A 22040-nucleotide genomic window follows, 5' to 3' on the forward strand; every position below is an offset into this window, starting at 1 on the left:
AATTTTGTTGGCAACTTCAATCTCAAATTTCCAAAGATCCCAGCACCCCTACTTACTACAAAAAAAACCTATCATTAATTAATTTTACTGCTTGAGCTAAGGAGATATTTTGATGCTTTTATAAACTACAAAAAGTTTTCTTTCAAAAGAAAATTTTGATATAAACTGGACAGTGTACCTCTGACTGTCCTTGCTGCTGTTTGAAAAAGAAGTCATTTCCTGGCTAGGATTACAGACATGATTGGAGTCACCAGTGTTTCCAAATCACAGTGTATTGCTTTGTGTGGCAGTTTAAAAGGAGAAAACATCACTGTCGATGAGAACTGATGTAGATGAATAACATTTTTGGAGGTTAATTATTCTCATTGCAGTACATTTTCTGTAATCACCACAACTTTCATTTGCTTAACTGCTCAAATGTCAATTAAAGAGACTTAGAAATAAGATTCCCTATGCAGAAAAGGAAACCCCAAAGTCAAGGGTATGCTTGCAAAAGGTTTCCTGACTCTAATTCCATTCCAAGGACTTTGATTCCTAATGGCTGAAAAATCTGGAGTGGAAACATAGCTACATTGAAGTTTTGGTGGCTTTTGGGGATGAGCTTATCTCATATCTGATGTGAACTGGGAAAGTTCACATCAGAAGATGATAAAAATTCACCTTGTTTTATAGTAGGCCACAAATTCAACTTATATTCTGTAACTTGCTTGAAGGGAAAGAAAAACTAAGGATGGAAAGTAGAGGCTGTCAGTTATGGTGAACACAGAAACAGAAGCCCCAAACATTCCTTCTAAAGATTTTACAGTGTATTTCAGGAAATAAGACATTACATCTCTACAGTAGTAGTAACCACGGAAATTCTCCATTCCTCTATGGCCTCTTAATTCATCACACAATTTTGAGTTGAGAGGTCATTAGCTGGATTCAGGTTTCCTGAGGAAAGAGTCCTCCTAGCCTTCATGAATTTGTTCGTACTAGGCTGCATCACTTCCATGTGGTCTTCAAGTTAATAGATGAAAATGGTTTGTCAAATTGACTCCAGATGCTTTGAGAAGAGGAAACCTTAGGGCAAGACGTCATTATATGAACGAGTACATACTACTGTATGCTGTATGTATATCCTACTATATGTAGAAGATCTGGTTGATATATATGGACAACAAGTAGTTAAATAGCTAGTTATGTCTGTTATGTGAAATATTCAGCTAGGCAATGTAAATAAAAGAATAGTCACAAGGCACCTAGTTTGTTGATTGAGAAGAAACAATAAAAAAACAAGGAGACAGAATTTCTATATAAAAGGTTACAAACAAATTCCACAGAACAGTCTGAATGTTATCATCAACCAGGACAATAGACCTCTTGCACTGTGACACACAAACACATCACTATACAACTGTAACCTTCTCTTTCTTGTTTGCCCTCAAGATCTCATATGAATAGTAATATCACAATATCAAATGTAAATAACTCTAATAGTTCCTCCACAATCTTTAAAATAAAGATTTTAATACTTCAGAAGTTAAGAAGTTTCTCTAAAAATTCAAATTTCTTAATTGTGGACTTGTGTGAAATAAAAAATAAGTTGAGTACTTTCTCTAAGAAGGAAGAACCAGGGAACAATAACAACCAAATCAAAGCAAACCATAATTAAACAAAACAAAAAGGTCAGGGCTTGATGTTGGCAACCATCTTCTGACATCCAAAGGGCTGGGCTGTTCCACTGTTCTGACTTTACCATCCATAGATCACACAAGCTCAAACCAGCCCCACTCTATAGATGTTGCTGTCCTTGGTAGTGGTATCTCCACTGTACTTGGGTCCTCACTGTACCCAGTGACTTTTCTCTTCCTCTCCTCAGAGACTACAGCTGTAGGGATAATCTCCTGTGTACTGTGGAAGCCTCATTTGTCAATAAAAAGCTAATGGCCTATTAGCAAAAGGCAAGAAATAGAAGGTAGGCTTTTCCGTAGAGAGACAGGAATTTTGGGAAAGAGTCAGGTGTGGGATAATTTGCCATCTAGACTCAGAGGAAGTCAGAAGTATGAAACTGAGAAGAGGTAACCAGCCATGTGGCAGACAGCATAGTATAAGTGGGTTACTATAAGCTATGAGCTAGTCAGGGAACAAGTCTAGTTTAAGGCCAAAAGCATTGTAAGTAAATAATAGGCCTCTGAGTCGTTATTCAGAAACTGGTGGATAATCCTGTGGTTAAAATGGTGCTCAATATGGACCTTATAAAATCCAAGATTAGAGCATGAGAAAAACCTTAGGTGGAAAATCCCATGCTTACAAATAGCCCTGCCATACAGTTTCATCTCTTTTCCATGGCCCGATTTGTATTGTCAAACCAGTAACCACCTGGGTGATTCCTATATATTACTATAGGATACAGCTTTGGCCATTGGACCACAGCTTCAGCATGCTGATCCCGAGGAAATAAAATTTCACTTTATTGATGCTTGTCTCTTCTTAATCACTGACAAGTTCTCAGTTCCAGATTATCAGTATCAAACATTCCAGAAGAGCAAAAGTTTCAGTTTATTGGTCCTGATCCCTTATTTATCACAGCCGAATCTTTAGCTTTCTCTGATCAGCCACCACTGAACATTAATACAAAATATCACACAAATGACCCAGTATAGTCTTTGTATTCTTGGGAAACTCCAGGCCTTCATCTTGTGTATTGTTCTCAATAATTTTGTAGGGTTCTACAGGAGAGTCCAATGGGCTCTGAGCACTCAAGGGATTTTCCAGTTCAAAGTTCTAATGCCACCACTGTCCTTCCCCACACACCCATGTCTGTCACAGCAATCACTCATGATTGTGATCCAAATTCTGTTTAGTTTCTAGTTATGTGACAAAGACTATGACCAATGAAGCACAGGGAGGAAAGAGTTTATTTTGCTTATATATCCTTGAACACAACACATCAAAGGAAAATAAGTGAGGAATCCAGGGCAGGAATCTGGAGACAGGAACTGAGGCACAGGCCATGTGTGAATTATATTCCCTTGCTTTTTCTCCATAGCTTGCTTAGCCTTCATTCTTATACAACCCACAACTACTTTGCCAGGGTTGATATCCTTTACAGTGGTCTGGTCCTTACTGCTACATCAATCATTAATCAAAAAAAATGCCTTACAGATTTTTATAAAAGCAATATGATGGAGATATTTTCTTAATCGAGGTTCCTATTCCCAGGCAATTTTAGCTTGTGTCAAGGTAACACAAACAAAACCACAACAGATCCAATATTATACCCCCTGCATCAACTGTATTGAGATGCTATAAGTCCTATTTTCTTCTGTGATTGAAATTACTAAGCTCCTTAGAATTATGGAGCATATTATAAATAAGGAAGTGTGGCTCAGGCAAAGTGAGCATCATAAGCAGACACAAAAGCATGGATTGTACAGTTATTTCAGAGCCACTAACTTGAGACAACTTTCTGTGATTTAGAAAGAAAAATCCCTAGACCCAACTGGGATAGGTCATTGTTGCAGGTGTTCACAGGGGAGTGTTCTGGGTTTTCCTTTGTGTTTTTGTTCACATTCCATTGTTGTTTATAGAGATGAGCCAAGAAAGTAAAAGTTTACAGAACTACAGAGTGAAAAAGCAAACAAACCAACCAACCAACCAATCAATCAACCAACCAACCAACCAACCAACCAACCAACCAACCAACCAACCAACCAACTAGATTTGTGAATTGGATGTCAAGAATTGAACGATACCTGTTGTGAAAATGGGCTGAAGGGTAGAATATCCATTCATAGTAAATTTATCTTGATTGCATACATGAAGCCTCATGACCCATTCACAGGAGACATGTTCCAAGAGTTCCTCTCAAAGGTTATCACATAAATAACAATTACTAACAAGATAAGATACTTATTGCATAATTATTTCATGAAATTTCCATTTTGTATTTTGAATTGGGATTGACTGAAAGAAACTGAAGCACCTGGCTTTTTTTCTTTTTAAAAATTTTCTTTATGTTTTTCCCATGTGTGCCTATATGAGAGTCTGCTGATGCTTGCAGAAGCTAGTGAAGGAGTTAGATTTCTTGGAGCTAGAGTTACAGGAAAGTGTGAGCCCTATAGCATGGATGCTGGAAACAAATTCAGACCTTTTGTATTTTTAATCACCAGCTACCAATCATACCCTCAGGGTTTCTCTTTTCATACCGATCAATTTATGTGTCAGAAATAAGGGATTTCTACAATCTCTGAAGAATCCGGGAACCTTTTATTTTCACACAAAGCCTTCACTGTTTGGTTGATACTTTTATATCCTTTTAAGAAAATGGATGGAAAAGTATTAGTTCTTCAAGAATTTCAAATAATATGTTTTGAACATGTTTACATCTCTTCCCTTCCTCCCCTACCCACCCAACACTGTTTCCATGTTAAAAGTTTACACTTTTGAAGTTAAATTTGTGCTGTCCACTTATTCTCAGGTATGTGGCCTTCCACTGAAATGTGATCAACTAACCAGGAGGGCTACTCTGTTGGAGAAAACTGGCTCCCTCTCCTAGCAGCAATCAACTGGGAATAGCTCCTTGGTTAAGGATGGAACTTAGTGTTTCCATTCCAAGATTCACAAAAGAAAAACCAATCCTGCCATTTTGAGACAAGCTTTATTAAGTCCTGATCAAGATGGACTTTCATCAGGACCACTCTCTGGAACTTCCTGTTGAGTGGCTCTGAGACACATGTTTTAGGGCTTATATGGACAGAACCCATAGACCATACTTTTTCATGTGAATTGTTATTTTCCAAGAGCTACAACTTACAGCATTCTAGAAAGTTGCCTGATCCTTGATGAGATGGGGCTGACATATTAATCTCAGGTATTGCAAGTGCCCCCTTCCCCTCTTCATTTTGTAACTTTGTTTGCCTTGAGTTTTCACAGGTCTTAGGCATGCTGACCCAACTGCTGTGAGATCTCGTATGCACCTGTCCTACTGTGTCTGAGAAAAGAGTATAATTGTAGTCATAACACCAGTGCTAATCAAAAGAGTTGATAGAATTTTATATTTTACACCACAAAGATTGTCAGGAGGATTTAAATACATTTATTTCAATGTGAAATATCACATACCTTGAACTTGGACACTCAAAATACTTATGGTAGTAATTTAAATAAAACAATTCTGAGAAACTGCTTCTATTATGTATTGTGAAAATTAAGGTGTTCTTTTCTCCAAAACCAGTTTACATTTTTGTCAGTTTTAAGATCCAATGTAGTAAAAGGTACTGTAACTCAGATAAATCCCAATGCCCTCTGTATACTTTTGTAATTATTCAAAAATGTTCCCTTGTACATTCATTGTCTATAGTACTGGTGGTATGTAAGGACACTGGGTTTTTCTTTGTTTTAAATTTGTCAGTAGAAAACCCAAATGTTATTTGGCAAACAACTGCATTCTTTGCAAGTGAATTTAACGACTTACATATCTTTTTATTGTGGTTACCATAGCATTACACATTGGGTATTCTGTACTTTGAACATAAGGTTGAAACAATAAAACCAGCAATAAAAATGAAGAATTTTGCACACAGGTAAAATTTGCATTTATCTGACTGCTTGTTAGGGGTTCTAGTTCTTCTTCTTGTTGCCTCTTCTTTAGATCTTTCTGCTTCTCTGCTCCCTTTTCTTCATTGTTAACTTTTCCTCTTTATTATACTTCTTGTTATCCTTATTTTAGAGCAAATAAAGAAAAAGAGATTGATGTTTATATTGGGCATGTGGCCAAAACTAGTACTTGGGAGGCATTTTGAATCTTAGGAAGTTTTCAAATGATTTGCTGAAGAGACAAAGAAGGTTCAGAGGCTAGCTTAGCCCCAGATCAGTGTCAGAAATATGTGAGCCATCCAAAAGCTTCTGATGTTGCATTAAAAAATGTAATGCATAGGTGAATTCAGCTTTACTAGGGCTTTAATTTTACACAGCAGATTCAAAGTACAATTTCAGTTCATGTACTGACAAGCATTATCAGATAGCCTCCAGAATTTTGACTTGATTATTTTTAAAGTAATTTCTATCTTATATTGTATTCTGTAGTTGATATAACTTATCATTATTTTATTTAATTATTTGGGAAGTGGTTTAAACTTAGTGACCACAAGTTATTTAAAGCCTCAATAAGGAAGTGCTAAACTTATAAATTATTGGGGGCATTGTCTAATAGCTTATTGGTGTGTATTCTCTCCCTTGGGGAACATTCCTTTCATTTCAATGCCTGTTTTATATTTTGTTGCAGGAAAATTTGACTTCCTTCTTTGAGAATGAGCATTACAGTCATGCATTATACGGCCATTACACATACTGGTCATGAATCGTTTGAACCTTAGTCTTCTTCCTCTTGCAGTCTCTCATGTACATGGGTACTTTTCATATATTCTTTATATAATACATTGAAAACGTTCCATTACACTGCCTCTTCAATTAGCTCCCTTCATTCTTTTAACCTGGGTCTTGACTTTTTACTGAATCACATATAGTAATTACATAGAGTTAATTTTCTTATAAACACACAACTTTGCTGGTTTTTTCAATGTTATTTTGTTTTTCCATTTCACTCTGGCTGTGCATTGATTTCTTGTGGATTAGTCTTGCTTAGTGCACAGCCTTTAATTTTTCAGAGGGTGTGCTTAATTGGGTGTTCAGTGGGACTTTGCCATTAAGTTCATCTGTGAATCGAAAGCATAGCCCATGAAGAGGTATTATGCAACTTTGGATTAATTTTAGTCTCTGAAGCAAAGCCATCCTCCTCTGTCCCACACTTGCAGCCACGTGTGCTCTAGCCTCATGCACCACGAAAAGACTTGCAGCGTGATGGAACTGTCTGATTGTGTCAGAGAGAGCTTGCGGCAGTTTTATCCATGAGTATTTCTGTGACTTCTTGACTACTCCACTGCTCTACCGCTTATGGTCATCAACAATGTGACTTCAGACTCATTGATGTTTTCTGCTCTGGTATGTGGCTTAATCCACTCTATCCTTCCAGGCGGGTGCATGTATGCTTCTCTTTCCCGCCCTAATGCCCCTGAGTTAATACTTAATAAATCTATATTTCATCTTTACTGCCCTGAACCCTGCTAGGCAGCCTTCCTGGAGCCGCTTTCCCCTTGTACCTGCCTACATGCGGGCTGTCTCTCCCTCCTGCACCTTTCCAGCATGGTGGTCCTTCTCCTAAGCCCTCATCATGGCGGAATCCCCTCTTCCTCCTCCTTGGTCCCTTCTTGGGAATCTTAGAAGTCCTGCCTCCTACTCCTTGCTCAGTCATAGGTCACCGGTAACTTTATAGATCAGTCAAAAACCAAATGGGAACAGACTTTCCTTAGTCCTTTTCACACAGTGCAAACAGGTTTTTGTGAAACATAATTACCATGAGAACAAAAGCAACTGCACTGTCCTTCCCGGATTGTCCAGAACCACTGCATATTTGACCCCACATGCTGGGGAGCTCAGTCTTTAGGACACACACTAGCATATGAGGTTGGAAGCCACTACACACACAGAAATGACCACTCCAACTGTCCTCACTCAGTTCAGGACATTTTCTGGAATAAAATGCCTACTAATTTGTTTGATTGTTCTCTCTCTCTCTCTCTCTCTCTCTCTCTCTCTCTCTCTCTCTCTCTCGTCTTGAAATACATGTATTTGACAATTTTCTAACTGCCATGTTCTCTCAGTTGAAATCTGTGCACATTTCCAGTAGCTCCTCTCCCGAAGCATTTTGATGAAGTAAATGATACATGTACCTGTTAGCTACTTTACAGAAACCATATTTTAAAATGGAAAATTTAAACTTGAAAGTCTAATATATTTAAGGGATTTAAATGGCCTTTTTATTATCATCAAAGTGTTCTCTCATATATTTTTTAAGTTCTCTCAAAATAGTTTATAAGTTATCAACTTCCCAAATTCTTAATTTTAAGTAGAAAATTAAATTAGTTTCTACAGATGGTGCCTTTCAAATTTGCAACTAAAATGTTTCAAGTTAATGAGATTTGTTTGAACGATATACATCAAATAAGCAAAAATGAAGAAAAAAAAAGGTAATTTAACATAGGGCTTGAGAGAAAGCTTGGTGGTTAAGAGCACTGGCTCCTCTCCAGAAAACCCAGATTCTATTTCTATCAACCACACAGTGATTCACAACTGTCTAAAACTTCAGTTCCATGAAATTTAATGCCTTCTTTTCCCTGCTGTGGACATGCGTGATGTACAAACATATTTACAAGTAAAAAATATACGTAAACTAAAAATAAATCTTTAAAATGTTTTACGCATCCTCAAAGGAAATAACTATAATTTGCAACATATGTTTATCAATGATATAAGTTTAAAATAATATGAAGTTTAAGGATAGGGCAAAGATAATCCATATAGAGATTTATATAATTACAAATAATTGAAAGAAAGCAAATTTTGTGGACTATTATGTTTCTTAGATATGCAAAATATATGGTTGTAGGTACTTTAAAAGAATTTCCAAATCTAGAATGTACTTTTGTTCTTCTAAAATGTATTTGCCTTTTGTTAAAAGTGCAAAGATACTGTAAATTGCTGCTTCATGTTCTCATGGGCTTTAAATATATAACAACTAGAGCAATGGTAGTTAAAATTTATATTTCCAAACACAGCACTTTTATTTTTGATACTTAGAATATTTTCTCCTATAGTTTTATTTTAAAAAGGAGTCTTCAAAAATGTCTTAGTTGCCTTTCTCTATTACTGATACGTGAAGGCAGATCTCAGTCACAATATAATTTTGGCAAACAGACATGTTATGTTTATGCTTTGAAAGCTGTTCCTGGCCCTGTCTCTCTAATAATATTATAAATTTTATTTTTTAATGTACCAAAACTGACCTGCTTTGCAAAACATTGATGGTTAAAACTTTGAATTAAGCAAATACAGATAATACTCTAGGCAGTAGAAAGAGGAGGGATCATACACCTGGTATCACATGCAATTTAAGACTGAAATTGTACTAAAAATGAGTCAAATGGTTGCTTTGTCCTGATCTCAGTGATGCATTATTCACTTGGGCAGAGTCCAGCTACATTCTATTATAAGCATCCCTAATAGCAACATCTGACAGTAATGTGTAGAAGACGCCATTGACACTTACCACTTTTACCCACTGGTCCCGCCATCCTCATTTTCATATTTCAGTCTTTGTTTCTAGCATTTCTAAGATGTCGTCGTGGGAACGTGTCACCAACTCTTACAAGCTCATTGCAGTTTATGACTTTTTTACTTCAAAGGCACTTGCATAGATCACACTTTACAGAGTATCATCAATGCATTTTCCCATTTTCTTTTGACACAAAGTACAGAAATTGAAAAGGAATACCTAAGGGCATTTCAATTTTCTTTCTCATGTAATTGACCTCAATTCTTCTTAGTGTAATAAATAGGCTTTTGAACTTTGTCTAAAATTCTAGTATTTTTTAAAAGAATATGTTATGATATTGATCACTTGGAGTTCTTAAGCCAAGTTTCATATTTGTTAATTTCTGGTTAATTTTAGCTTCACTCACATGTTGTTTTGCTTTGTTTTGTTTTAATCAAGACAGGATTTCTAGGTACAGCCTTGGCTGTCTTGGGATGCTCTCTGTAGACCTGCCTGTTTTATAACTCAGAGATCAATCCACCTCCTGAGGATTAAAGGCGTGCAGCACTATGTCTGGCTACCTGGACATTCTTGATCTCAGTGTGTTTATATGTGCCTTGTATGTATTGTGTGCTCTCCTCCACTACTCTTATACTCTGTGGAAGAGACAATTTCGTATATTTGATATTTATTATTTTCCTTCTCATTTCTTCATATTTAAAAATAGTTGAAGTATAATACTCATATCAAACTGTAGATAGTGAAGAAATAGATGAGATAAACATTCTAAAATAGGCAATATCTGTCTATCACCTACCTCTCATTCTATCATTTCTGTCTATTATGTACATGGTGTCTGTGTCTTGAATGTAGGCATGAAACATGTTATGTATATGGAGTTAGGAGTCAACCTTCAGAAGTCAGTTCTTTCCTAATGTAGAATACACAAATCACGTTAAAGTTATTAGGCTTGTATGCTACATGGCTTTACACGCTAATTAATCCCTCTGACCAAGTGTGCAGTATTGGGGGAAGCATCTATTGTGGTCTGATTACTAATGTTATTGCAAAGTAGATACCTTAAACGTATAACTCCTTCTAAACACTGCACAGCAGTATTTACAGTGTATTTTTTATTCAACCATATTTAGACAATAGTATCTTCTTGGAATTTCCACAGTGTATCAATTCAATGGTTTTCCTTCAAATATGTTATCTTCTTGAGTGGAGATGCTATTATTGAACTGTTAATTGTACTGGCAATTGAAAAATGAGCTCTCTGAGATTCTTGAATAAGTTCTCCCTGAACTACTAAGATGCCTGCCTATATCTTGGTTACAGTATGAATGTGTTGTGTTGCTCCTGTATGTAGGAATGGGATCAATATATACAAGGCTATAGATGTCTAGTTTTAGTTACTGATATTTTTACAAACCTTGTGTCAACTAGTTTACACATTAATTTTTTCTTAGCATGCTCATTATGTTGTTATTGTTTCACTGTAATTGAATGAACAGAGTATTGAAGCATGGCTTATAATTTGTATTTTTTCATTTATATTTTGTTAAAAGTATTTTGACCCTTCTAGCTTCTATTTCATATCTAAGAACCATTATTATTTTTTCAATTTTTGAGTATTAGTCACTAATTTGAAGACGTAGTAGATTTCATTTATAATTCTTCTGTTTTATAAGTTAGTTTTTAAAATTAGGTCTATTATGTACATCATGTTGCTAATACACTTTAATCTTGAATCATTTTTAGGTTTCTATAGCATGACCTGTACCATCACTTTCTTTTCAGCTTAGTTGTTTTCTCAGTGTTTTCTCGTAACAGGTTTTCATTTCACTGCCTACAAATAAAATTTCTTTATGTTATTCAAAATTGCAATGAGATTTAGCTTTTCATGGATTTCCAGGAAGGAGAATTTCTTAGCTTCTCTTCCATCTTTATGGATAAGGAGAAACTTCTGTTCACAAAGGTGATACCCAATGAGATGCCCTGAACTACCTCTTTGTCCTTCCTGCCCTAATTTCATGTCTGTTAAACCTTTCTGGAAATGTATAGATATGTCAAGAGGTGTGACCTCTAGACAATTCCTAACGCAGTCAGTTAAAAATGAAGATGAACCATCTTGTATCTTGGAAGTGGTACTAGACAGGACCTGTGACCTTAAAACCTCCAAGAATAAAAATAATAGATATGCTCAAAAATATATTATATGTTTTCATTATTAATTGTATTAGTAAGAAATATATCATATGTGTAATATAAAATATGTATGATATAAAATATAAATTTATTATGGTACTATATACATATTATGTATATATATTTGTGTGCATAGATATACATATATATGTGCATGTGTATGTGTATGTGTGTATGCAATGTCATGGACTGGCAATGAGGAGTGGTTCCACCAGTACAGACATACTCTCAGCCCTTGTACTTATCTTCAGTTTTTAAATTGGTCACTATTGACCTCAAACTATTCACTCTAATTTCATGAGCACTCTTGGAAGACAATACCATTTGTCTTTTAAATTTTTTACAGTTCCTAGAGCTTTGTCTGCTTCTCTGTTTCTTCCATATAAATGCTTATGAGTGGGTAAAACTACCATATATATATATATATATACATACATACATATATATATATACATACATACATACATATATATATATATATATATATATATATATATATATATATATATATATATGAGTATTTCCAGGAAGGTTTAACAGAGAAAGGAAGACCCACCTTGCTTGTAGGCAGCACCATCCCTGTGACCAGGAACCCAAACTGAATGATCCTAGAGCCATGAAGCCAGCTGAGCGGGAGCTGAGTGGTTGCATGATCAGGTGTCCCTCATTCTTGCCGAAGTGGATTTCCCAATCTGAGTGACTCTCATCTTTCAAACTATTTATTTTAAAAAGTCCTTTCCCTGGGTTTCTTGGAAGAACAACAACAAGATTTTGATAAGTGTGAACCAGATTTGTGGTGTGGTCATTTTAACATCCCAGCTCTTCTGACTGATGAGACTGGAACATATTTTCTGAGGGGGAAGATAGTTCATCTTATACTCCTTGGTCAAAGTCCATCTTTGAAAGACCTGAAAATAAGAACTAGAGAAACCATGGAGTAATAGTGCTGACTGGATTATACAACCCAGAACCCTCTTGCCAGAGGTTAATTCACACAGAGTATTCCAGATCTTCTCACATCAGTCCTTAAGAGTAAGTTTTTAAAGATCTCTCCTGAGAGACACCCCCAGATAACAGCAAACACAGAGGCGAATGCCAGCAGCAAACCACTGAACTGAGAACGGGACCCCCGTTGAAGGAATCAGAGAAAGAACTGGAAGAGCTTGAAGGGGCTCGAGACCCCATATGTACAACAATGTCAAGCAACCAGAGCTTCCAGGGACTAAGCCACTACCTAAAGACTATACATGGACTGACCCTGGACTCTGACCTCATAGGAAGCAATGAATATCCTAGTAAGAGCACCAGTGGAAGGGGAAGCCCTGAGTCCTGCTAAGACTGAATCCCCAGTGAACTAGTCTGTTGGGGGGAGGGCGGCAATGGGGGGAGGATGGGGAGGGGAACACCCATAAGGAAGGGGAGGGGGGGAGCTAGGGGGATGTTGGCCCAGAAACCAGGAAGGGGAATAACAATCGAAATGTAAATAAGAAATACTCAAGTTAATAAAGATTAAAAAAAAGTCCTATATAAATCCCTCCAAATTAATCTGATGGAGGCTGTACACCAACTGAGGTTCCTCCATTCAGGGCACTTGTTTTTATTAAGGTGACAAACTAACCAGTACAGCCAAATAATGTTTTCATATAAGATTATGATTCCTACAATCCTATTCTTAATCTCTATTCCTTTACTTCCTTCCGTCTTCAATTACTCTTTTGGTAAGCACACAAAAATATTACCATCTTTGTAACATTTTCATAGTTGAACTTTGTTCCCATTTGTCTGCCCTCATTGCCTCCCCCATTCTCTAGCCCTCCCATCTTTCTAGTGCCTTGTCCTTTATCAAAGAGTTGCCCATGTTTCCATGGTATAAAGAGTTCATTGTCATCTGTCTTAGTCAGGGTTCCTATTCCTGCACAAACATCATGATCAAGAAGCAAGTTGGGGAAAAGGGTTTATTCAGCTCACACCTCCACGTTCCTGTCATCACCAAAGGAAGTCAGGACTGGAACTCCAGCAGGCCAGAAAAGAGGAGCTGATGCAAGAGGCCATGGAGGGATGTTACTTGCTGACTTGCTTCCCCTGGCTTGTTCAGTTTGCTCTCTTATAAAACCCAAGACTGCTAGCCCAGGGTTGGTACCACCCACAAAGGCTGGATCCTCCCCCCTTGATCACTAGTTGAGAAAATGCCTTACAGCTGGGTCTCATGGACGCATTTCCTCAACTGAGGCTCCTTTCTATGTGATAACTTCAGCTTGTGTAAAGTTGACACATAAAACCAGCCAGTATACCATCGCCACCTTCCTTAATCTTTAGAACTGTCCCTGAGTCCTCACAGCCCCCTTTCTATTTACATGGCATACATATACAAATTTATATCTAAATTCTACACATGATAGAAACCAAGTGATACTTGCCTTTCTGAAGCTGACTCATTTGCTAAATCTAAAGATTTATGGATATATCAATTTCCTGTGAAAGTGACAGTTTTATTCCTTTTACAGCTACATAAAAGTTTATATATATGATTATATTTGCTTTTTGAAGCTCTGGATTTTAACGTGTTTTAATTTTAGGATAATTTCATACATTAATATTGTATATACCTAATTTCATGCCCACATCTCCCTCCAAATTTTTCTTATTCTCCAACTATTTCTTACCTTGATGACCTCTGCTTAATTGTTATGGTTTTACACACACACACACACACACACACACACACACACACACACACAGTTCCATTTAATTCTTCTCATATGTGTATGTGCTTATGTATACCTACTAAGGTCTCATCCTAGGTTTAGAATAATTCTCCCTCTCCAAGCTGCCTTTGATTGTCCTTAGATTTTCAAATACAAGCCAGACCTTGTGAGATTTCCCCAATCCATACTGGGATGTCAACTGATGCTGTGATTCTGTAGACCCTGATTAAGATATTAATTGTTGAGATTTTATGAGTTCAACTTCCTGTCATATATCAAAGGCATTATCTCCTAGCAGATGTCAGGATCCTTTGGCTTTTAAAATATTTCTGCTTCCTTTTCTATATTCCTACATGCCTTTATTGGCATCTCTAATTGGTGCATATAGTTGCTGAAATTTAAAGTCCACAAATTTAAAGTTGATATACATGTTTCTGATTTGGGGCAATATGCTTATATTTAATATATTTCAATATTTTATTACATATATTTTAAAATTCTTATAGTTTTGGTATTTAGTAAAAACCTTATAGAAAAAAATTGTACCTGTTGTAGTCTTGTTTTTGTTTTCTTTTTGCAAAACAATCCAGAATATACTACTATGAATGAAGAAGTTCCGCACAACAAAAATGTTTTCCTTTAGCTTAGTGATTAGGTGCGGTCATCTGTTAAACTGTATTCAATATATATATATATATATGTATATATATGTATATATATATATGATATAAATCACAGTGCTCCCAATTTTAGGTGCTTCAGCAGCAAGTAAAAGGTCCTGTCCGGTTCTACAGTGGCAACAGAGGCCAGCGTCTAGTTCCTGCTTTTCTTCCTACGATGCTTTCTTTTTTGCCTTACTTGTGAAGTAAGTTATGTACAAAAAAGTTATTATATCCAAAATTTTTAAGTAATATAGATAAAATTCCATACTTAAGACTCCTAAATTTAATATAGACTAATTTTAAGTGTTTATGACAATAAATGATTCAATAAAGATTATTAAAAAACAATGTTAAAATCTGCTAAAATATTTAAGAACAAATTGTCAAACTACCTTTTTAAACTGTTCTGAAATAATCACTAAACATCCTCTATTCTGGGAAATAGAATAGAATTGTGTATCAATTCATGTTTTCTCAAGAATATTGAGATCACAGGCTGTATACATCATACTAACTTTGTAATTAATATTGAATCAAATGTGCACATTCTCGAGATTTGAAGATTGGAACTAGATTGAGAACCTGTGTGGATTAAGGAACATGCATACTCCAATTCAGTCAGAGCAGGCTCACTGTAAGATATGTTGCAAGAGCAGTTTTTATACAGAAGATATTTTCATCTTTCCTTTAGTGGAGAAGACATAGACTTCATGGTGATGAAGTACATATAGTAGATGAACAATGTCAGATAACCGAACAAGAGAAATCAAGTTCAAAGTATGAACCTGGTTACCATGGCAACTTGCTTAACTGAACACATTTCTCTTGAGTAATTCAAAAGGCATAAGTGCACTTCAATGCATTTTCTACAACATGTCTTAAGAAATAACCTTAAGATGAATAATTTTCAATTTGTACCTACTTTTAAAGATGTTTTCCTTATAAATCCCATTAAGAGTTCTGCAAGGTGAATGGACTCAATTATATGAATAGCAGTTTCAGACTATAAAGTGTTTTTAGACTACCAAGGGCACCTGGACCAAAATCATTAGTACTTCTCACTTCCATTATACATACAAAAATACATTTTTTTAAATAATGACATTTTAGTAGAAAAGGTTAGTTGTAATTACAGGCAAGGGGCTTACATAATGTTAGTACTTGAAGGCCCCCTGTTAATAAAAGGTTAAATTAGCTTTCATTCAAAAACCACATGCGAGCACACATTGCAACACAAGGTGATCATTAAAGCACTTGGCTCTGCATTAAAACATGAAGTCGGGAGGCTAATCGGCAGTGTGCTGCCGTCCACAGGGATCACAACCTTTGCTAAAGTGGCTTCCCTTTTGAACTCCTGCAGCCCCTGATAATGAAGGTTGGCTTTGGTACCTAATTACTCAGGCAAGACTGCAACCTTAGCCAGTGTGAGGGGAGTCTGGGAGTGGAAACAGAGAATGCATTAACTGTAGATATCCACTTACGAAGTCAGAGAAATACATTGGCATACACCAAATTCAGTGTCAGGAACCATCATAGGACAAACTAAAATGACCACACCATGAATATGGCTCACATTTATCAAAATATTGTTGTTCTTTGAAGAAACCCAGGGAAAGGTCTTTTTAAAATAGTGTTATGAAAGCTGCTTATACCCATGGACAATTGTGCTACTGGAACTTTGTTCCAGATACAAGCATCATCTTAAAAGTGAATTAAAATTTTAATTTAAGACCCGATATAGAGAAGCCACTTGAAGAAGACATGAGTGTCAAGATATTTCACGGAAAATGAGCTCTCAAATATGAATACAAGAACCCAAGCAAGAATAAGTAAATGGAATCTTATTAATAAGGTAGCAGTACAGGCTGGAGGTCTGCCTGGCATGGCCACAGGAGGACAAGATGCATTTAATCCTCTAGAGACTCTAGGCCCCAGAGAAGGGTGAGGCCTCGTGTGAGGGAATGTGGAGAATATCCTCTGGGAGGCAAAGGGACGACATATGGGATAAGAAACTGTGGAAGGGGGGGATGGAAATGAGGCAATAACTGGGATGTGAATAAATAAAATGACATAAAAACAAAAGTAGATTTGTTGTAGATGCCCATTTTATGATTTATATGGATATTAATTCCGTTTAGAAATTAAAAGTAGAAACATAACTTGATATGATTTTATAAATTACATTTTGCTTCAGTTCACAAAAGAAGAATGAGAAAATATGGGCAGGAAAGATGGTTTATGGTTAAGACTACTGGTAGGTCTAGTCTGAGTTGGCCCACATCATTGACATCAAATACCTTACAACTATCTTTAATGCAAGACACAAGAGAGCTTTATTCTGACTTCTGTGGCCAGTGGCACACATACACATGTTCACTCACACAGACATATATATGTGCACACAAAAATTCATGCACACATATGTGCACATAGTCTTAAATATTCTTGTACATACATGAATATTCATGCATGCATATTTATACACAAATAAGAACATCTTAAAATGAGAAAATAGCTTGATAAAATATTTATCCGACTCCATGAAAATACTAAAATACATGTGGAAAGTTTCTCAACATCTGACAGTAGTAAAGAAAGTCAAGTTAAAACTATGAGATATTGCTCATATTTCTTAGAATGTATAGTTTTAAAGGAATTACTATATTGCCAAGAAAACCCTACCCACATATATGCATATATAGGGATTAGAGTCTATATATTGAAGAACTATGTACTTGTCTATGTTTATTACGTTATAATTTAGAGCATCCAGGCATAAAGACAACCTCAGGGACAACCAACAAATGAATGAAGAGAGTAACATGTTTACACAATGCAATATTATTTATTCTGAGATAATCAAGAAAGTTTTACCATTTCCAATAGCGTACTAATACAGAGGACAATATGCCAAATACAAGAAAATACAGTGACTGTCTGGTGTTATTCATGTGTGGAATCAAAACAAGTTGAACTCAGGGCAGTAGTGAACGCAAGGTTGGTTGGGGGAAGAGCTTCCAAAAGAGATGATTTGAATGTAGAGCTTAAGGTTACTGTTATGCTTACAGTGTTCTGACCGCAGCTTCTCTTTCTGTATTATGTATGTTATAATTGTGAAAACGTTGACTTAAAAAGCTCTCATAACCAAGAAAGGATAAGTATAAAAATATGGTAAGTCTGCTAATTAACCTGATTTACTCATCCTTCAGTATACGCCTGTATTATATCTATTACATGTAGCCCTATAAACACCTAGCATTCATTGATTAAAAATAGAAGAACAATTTTTAATAATACTGCCATTGATAAAATTTTGTCATATTTTTCTACAAACACAGATTTCATACACAGATGTCAGAGTTAACTAAACTTTTTGCACATCAATACATTATTTCAAATATTCCAAGACCTACTTTACTAAAACCAATGTTTTGGATGAAAATATCTACAGAGAAAAACGATATTAAATGGAGTAGAGCAGGGAAATATAAAATTTCAGTTGTATTAGTTTCTCACTGTAAATATTCATTCTGTTGATCCAATGCCATTTATTTGTACTCATTACTTAGAGCATAGAAAGTATGCAACTCCACACATCCACCTGGCAAAGTGAGCGATTTATGATAGAAATCTAGTCTATCTACCCAAAAATATACAGAGAACTCATGAAGTTAGACATTGGAGAGCCAAATAACCCCATTAAAAATGGGGTACAGCGCTAAACAAAGAATTCACAGCTGAGGAATATCGAATGATTGAGAAGCACCTAAACAAATGTTCAACATCTTTAGAAATCAGAGAAATACAAATCAAAACAACCCTGAGATTCCAACTCACACCAGTCAGAATGGCTAAGATCAAAAACTCAGGTGACAGCAGATGCTGGTGAGGATGTGGAGAGAGAGGAACACTCCTCCATTGTTGGTGGGATTGCAAACTGGTACAACTTCTTTGGAAATCAGTCTGAAGTTTCCTCAGAAAATTGTACATTGCACTACCTGAGGACCCAGCTATACCTCTCCTGGGCATATACCCAGCATATAACAAAGACACATGCTCCACTATGTTCATAGCAGCCTTATTTATAATAACCAGAAGCTGGAAAGAACCCAGATGCCCCTCAACAGAGGAGTGGATACAGAAAATATGGTACAACTACACAATGGAGTACTATTTAGCTATCAAAAACAATGATTTCATGAAATTCATAGGCAAATGGAAAATATCATCCTGAGTGAGGTAACCCAATCACAGAAAAACACACATGGTATGCACTCATTGAAAAGTGGATATTAGCCCAAATGCTCGAATTTCCCAAGATGCACAGACCACATGAAACTCAAGAAGGATGACCAAAATGTGGATATTTTACTCCTTCATTAAAAGGGGAACAAAAATATTCATAGGAGGGGATAGGGAGGCAATGTTTAGAGCACAGACTGAAGGAAAGGATATATATATATACATCAAAACTAGATAAAATTGATGAAGCTAAGAAATATGTGCTGACAGGAACTGGATGTAGGTCTCTCCTGACAGACACAGCTAGAAGATGTCAAATACAGAGGCAAATGCTAACAGCTAACCACTGAACTAAGAATTGGAAGCCCATTGGAGGAATTAGAGAAAGGACTGAAAGAGCTGAAGGGGCTTGAGACCCCATATGAACAACAATGCCAATCAACCAGAGATTCCAGGGACTAAACCACTACCCAAAGACTATACTTGGACTGACCATGTGCTCCAACTGCATAGGTAGCAGTGAACAGCCTTGTTGGGGCACCAGTGGAAGGGAAAGCCCAAGGTCCTGCCAAGGTTAGACCCCCAGTGTAAGGGATTGTTGGGGGGGGGCAGTAACGAGGTGTGGATGGGGAGGGGAACAGCTATATAGAAGGGGAGGGGGAAGGGGAAGGGGGCTGATGGACAGGAAACCCAGAAAGGGAATAACATTTGAAATGTAAATAAGAAATAACCAATTTAATAAAAGTAGAAAAAAGACGATATTCATAAACATAAATACTGATTTTAATGTATTTTAAGGTTATATTTAATTAATACGAAGATGAAAATAAATCTATTTTAATGTTCACATACAAAAAAACTGAAGTCTAGTTTATCTGTTATTACCCTGGATTTTGTCCACTGTGTTGATGGGGTTCATCTATACACACTGAATAATTTTACCATGTATATTACTGTCCCCAAGGTATAGTAGTAACTTGTCATTACACTAACTAATCATTTCTCCTTTCATTATCATTGACTGAAAATGGGAAATTATTATAGTAAAGTTTATAGTTTTGTTTATGATCATTGGTGCTTTTGTATTCCTTGTACTAAAATCTGTATTCATTCAAATAGTTTTTTCTTCACACTTGGGATTTTATTTATTGTATAATCCTTTTTGGATTTGCATTTAAAATTGAAAATATTTCCGTACTTTGTGGATGTGATTATCTGTGTGTATGTGTTTTTGATTGCTTCCTCTTGGTCCACAGGGCAAAATATTGAGAAAGATTGTCAAGAATCTGATGCATATTCACTGTAGACCAATAGAAACAGGCATGGTGTTCTGGACTTAGTGCTACTATGATGGTGTTCACATTCAGATTTTTTTATGATTCATGCATCAGTGCTTCCATGTGCTGTGGTTCTGAACTCAGGATTTCTTTTGTATGCTCTGGCCTCAGTGCAGTGGTCAAAACAAGTCCAATGTTTTCAATTTTTTTTCCCAACACTATGAACCTAATACGGATTGTTTGCTTTTTAAATGATTCCAGCATGGATGTCTCCATTGTACCTAATTTTGTCAGAATAAGCTGTTCACATTTACCAAGAGACACACATGCATCCAAAAGCAAGTGTTTAAAGTCACAGTCAAGATGCAGTTGAAAGGCTCTTAACTGATACATTCCCCACAGTAGATGGCTTCAGTTCAGTTCAAAGAGAATCAATTTCTTCATTTGTTTCCCTGTGTGAATAGAATCTTTTAGAGCCGTTAAGAGGCACAGGGTAGTTAAAACTTTTACCAGAAGCTGTAGCTCCTGAGAGAAAAACCATGATTTTATATATTAGATGCCTCATCAGGAAATTTTATAAACCCAAAATACTTCATTGGTCAGTAGTTATTTCTACAAATATGTACGTAATACAGGATAATTATAATATATTGTAATTAGAACAAAATTTATAAATCATACAAATTTAAATGTATTTTCTGACTAATATTATTTTCTAAAACTATTTTTAAAACATTAATTTATACTTACTTTGATTTTTATGGAACTATAAATAAACTATAAAGATAATAAATCAATGAATCAACCATGATTTAAATCTTTCACCTTTTCTCCATATAATCTGGGGTGTTTCTTTTGAGAGTCTCCCACTGTTCAGGTAAGGCCATCCTGAAATTTGTGATCCTTTTGTCTCAGCTTGTCATGAACTGGTATTGCAGGCACGGCCAGCCTTCAGCCTCTCAGTCCTGATCTTGCAGGGATGGGACAGCTGTCAGGCCTTCATTTACTATGATATAGTCTTTGTCCCTTCTACAAACATCAATTCACTTGGATTGAGGTATTGGTCACTGTGGCCAGTTCAACTGATTTTTTATTGGATATTTTTTATTTACATTTCAAAAGTTATTTCCTTTTCTGTTCTCCCATCAATAAACCCCCTTTCCCTTCTTCTATGAGGGTGCTCCCCTATTCATCCACCTTCTCCTTCCTGCAACCCCACCCTGACATTCCCCTACACTGGGGGTGGGGAGGGTTGAGCCTTGGCAGGATCAAGGGCTTCTCCCATTGGTGCCCAACAAGGTTATCCTCTGCTACATATGTGGCTGGAGCCATGGATCTGTCCATGTCTAGTCTTTGGGTAGTGGTTAAGTTCCTGGAAGCTCTGGTTGGTTGGCATTGTTGTTCTTATGGGGTTGCAAGCCCCTTAAGCACCTTCAATCATTTCTCTAATTCCTTCAGTGGTGACCCCATTCTCAGTTCAATGGATGGCTGCTAGCATTTGCCTCTGTATTTGTCATGCTCTGGCAGAGCCTCTCAAGAGACAGTTAGTTATATCAGGCTCCTGTCAATGCACTTCCTGGCATCATCCATATTGTCTGGGTTTGGAGGCTGTAGGTATATAAGCTGGATCCTTAGGTGGGGCTGTCTCTGGATGGCCATTCCTCCAGTCTCTGTTCCATACTTTGTCTCTGTATTTCCTCCTATGAATATTTTTTGTTCCCCCTTTTAAGAAGGACTGAAGCATCCACACTATGGTCATCCTTCTTATTGCACTTCATGTAGTCTGTGAATTGTATCTTGGGTAATTCGA

General features: G+C 36.4%; 1 protein-coding gene across 2 annotated transcripts in view; it reads left to right on the forward strand.

Annotated features, from left to right (window-relative positions):
- The window catches only part of Sntg1 (syntrophin, gamma 1), an 841911-nt gene that overhangs the window by 353719 nt on the left and 466152 nt on the right, over nucleotides 1–22040 (forward strand). The window contains exon 4 of one of the 2 annotated variants that reach the window (XM_087550418.1): nucleotides 14803–14914. The gene's annotated coding sequence lies outside the window, so the exon portion shown is untranslated. 2 annotated transcript variants of the gene reach the window in all.

The sequence above is a fragment of the Rattus norvegicus genome, chromosome 5 (assembly GCF_021556685.1).
Source record: "Rattus norvegicus strain SHRSP/BbbUtx chromosome 5, alternate assembly SHRSP_T2T, whole genome shotgun sequence".
NCBI classification, from domain to species: domain Eukaryota; kingdom Metazoa; phylum Chordata; class Mammalia; order Rodentia; family Muridae; genus Rattus; species Rattus norvegicus.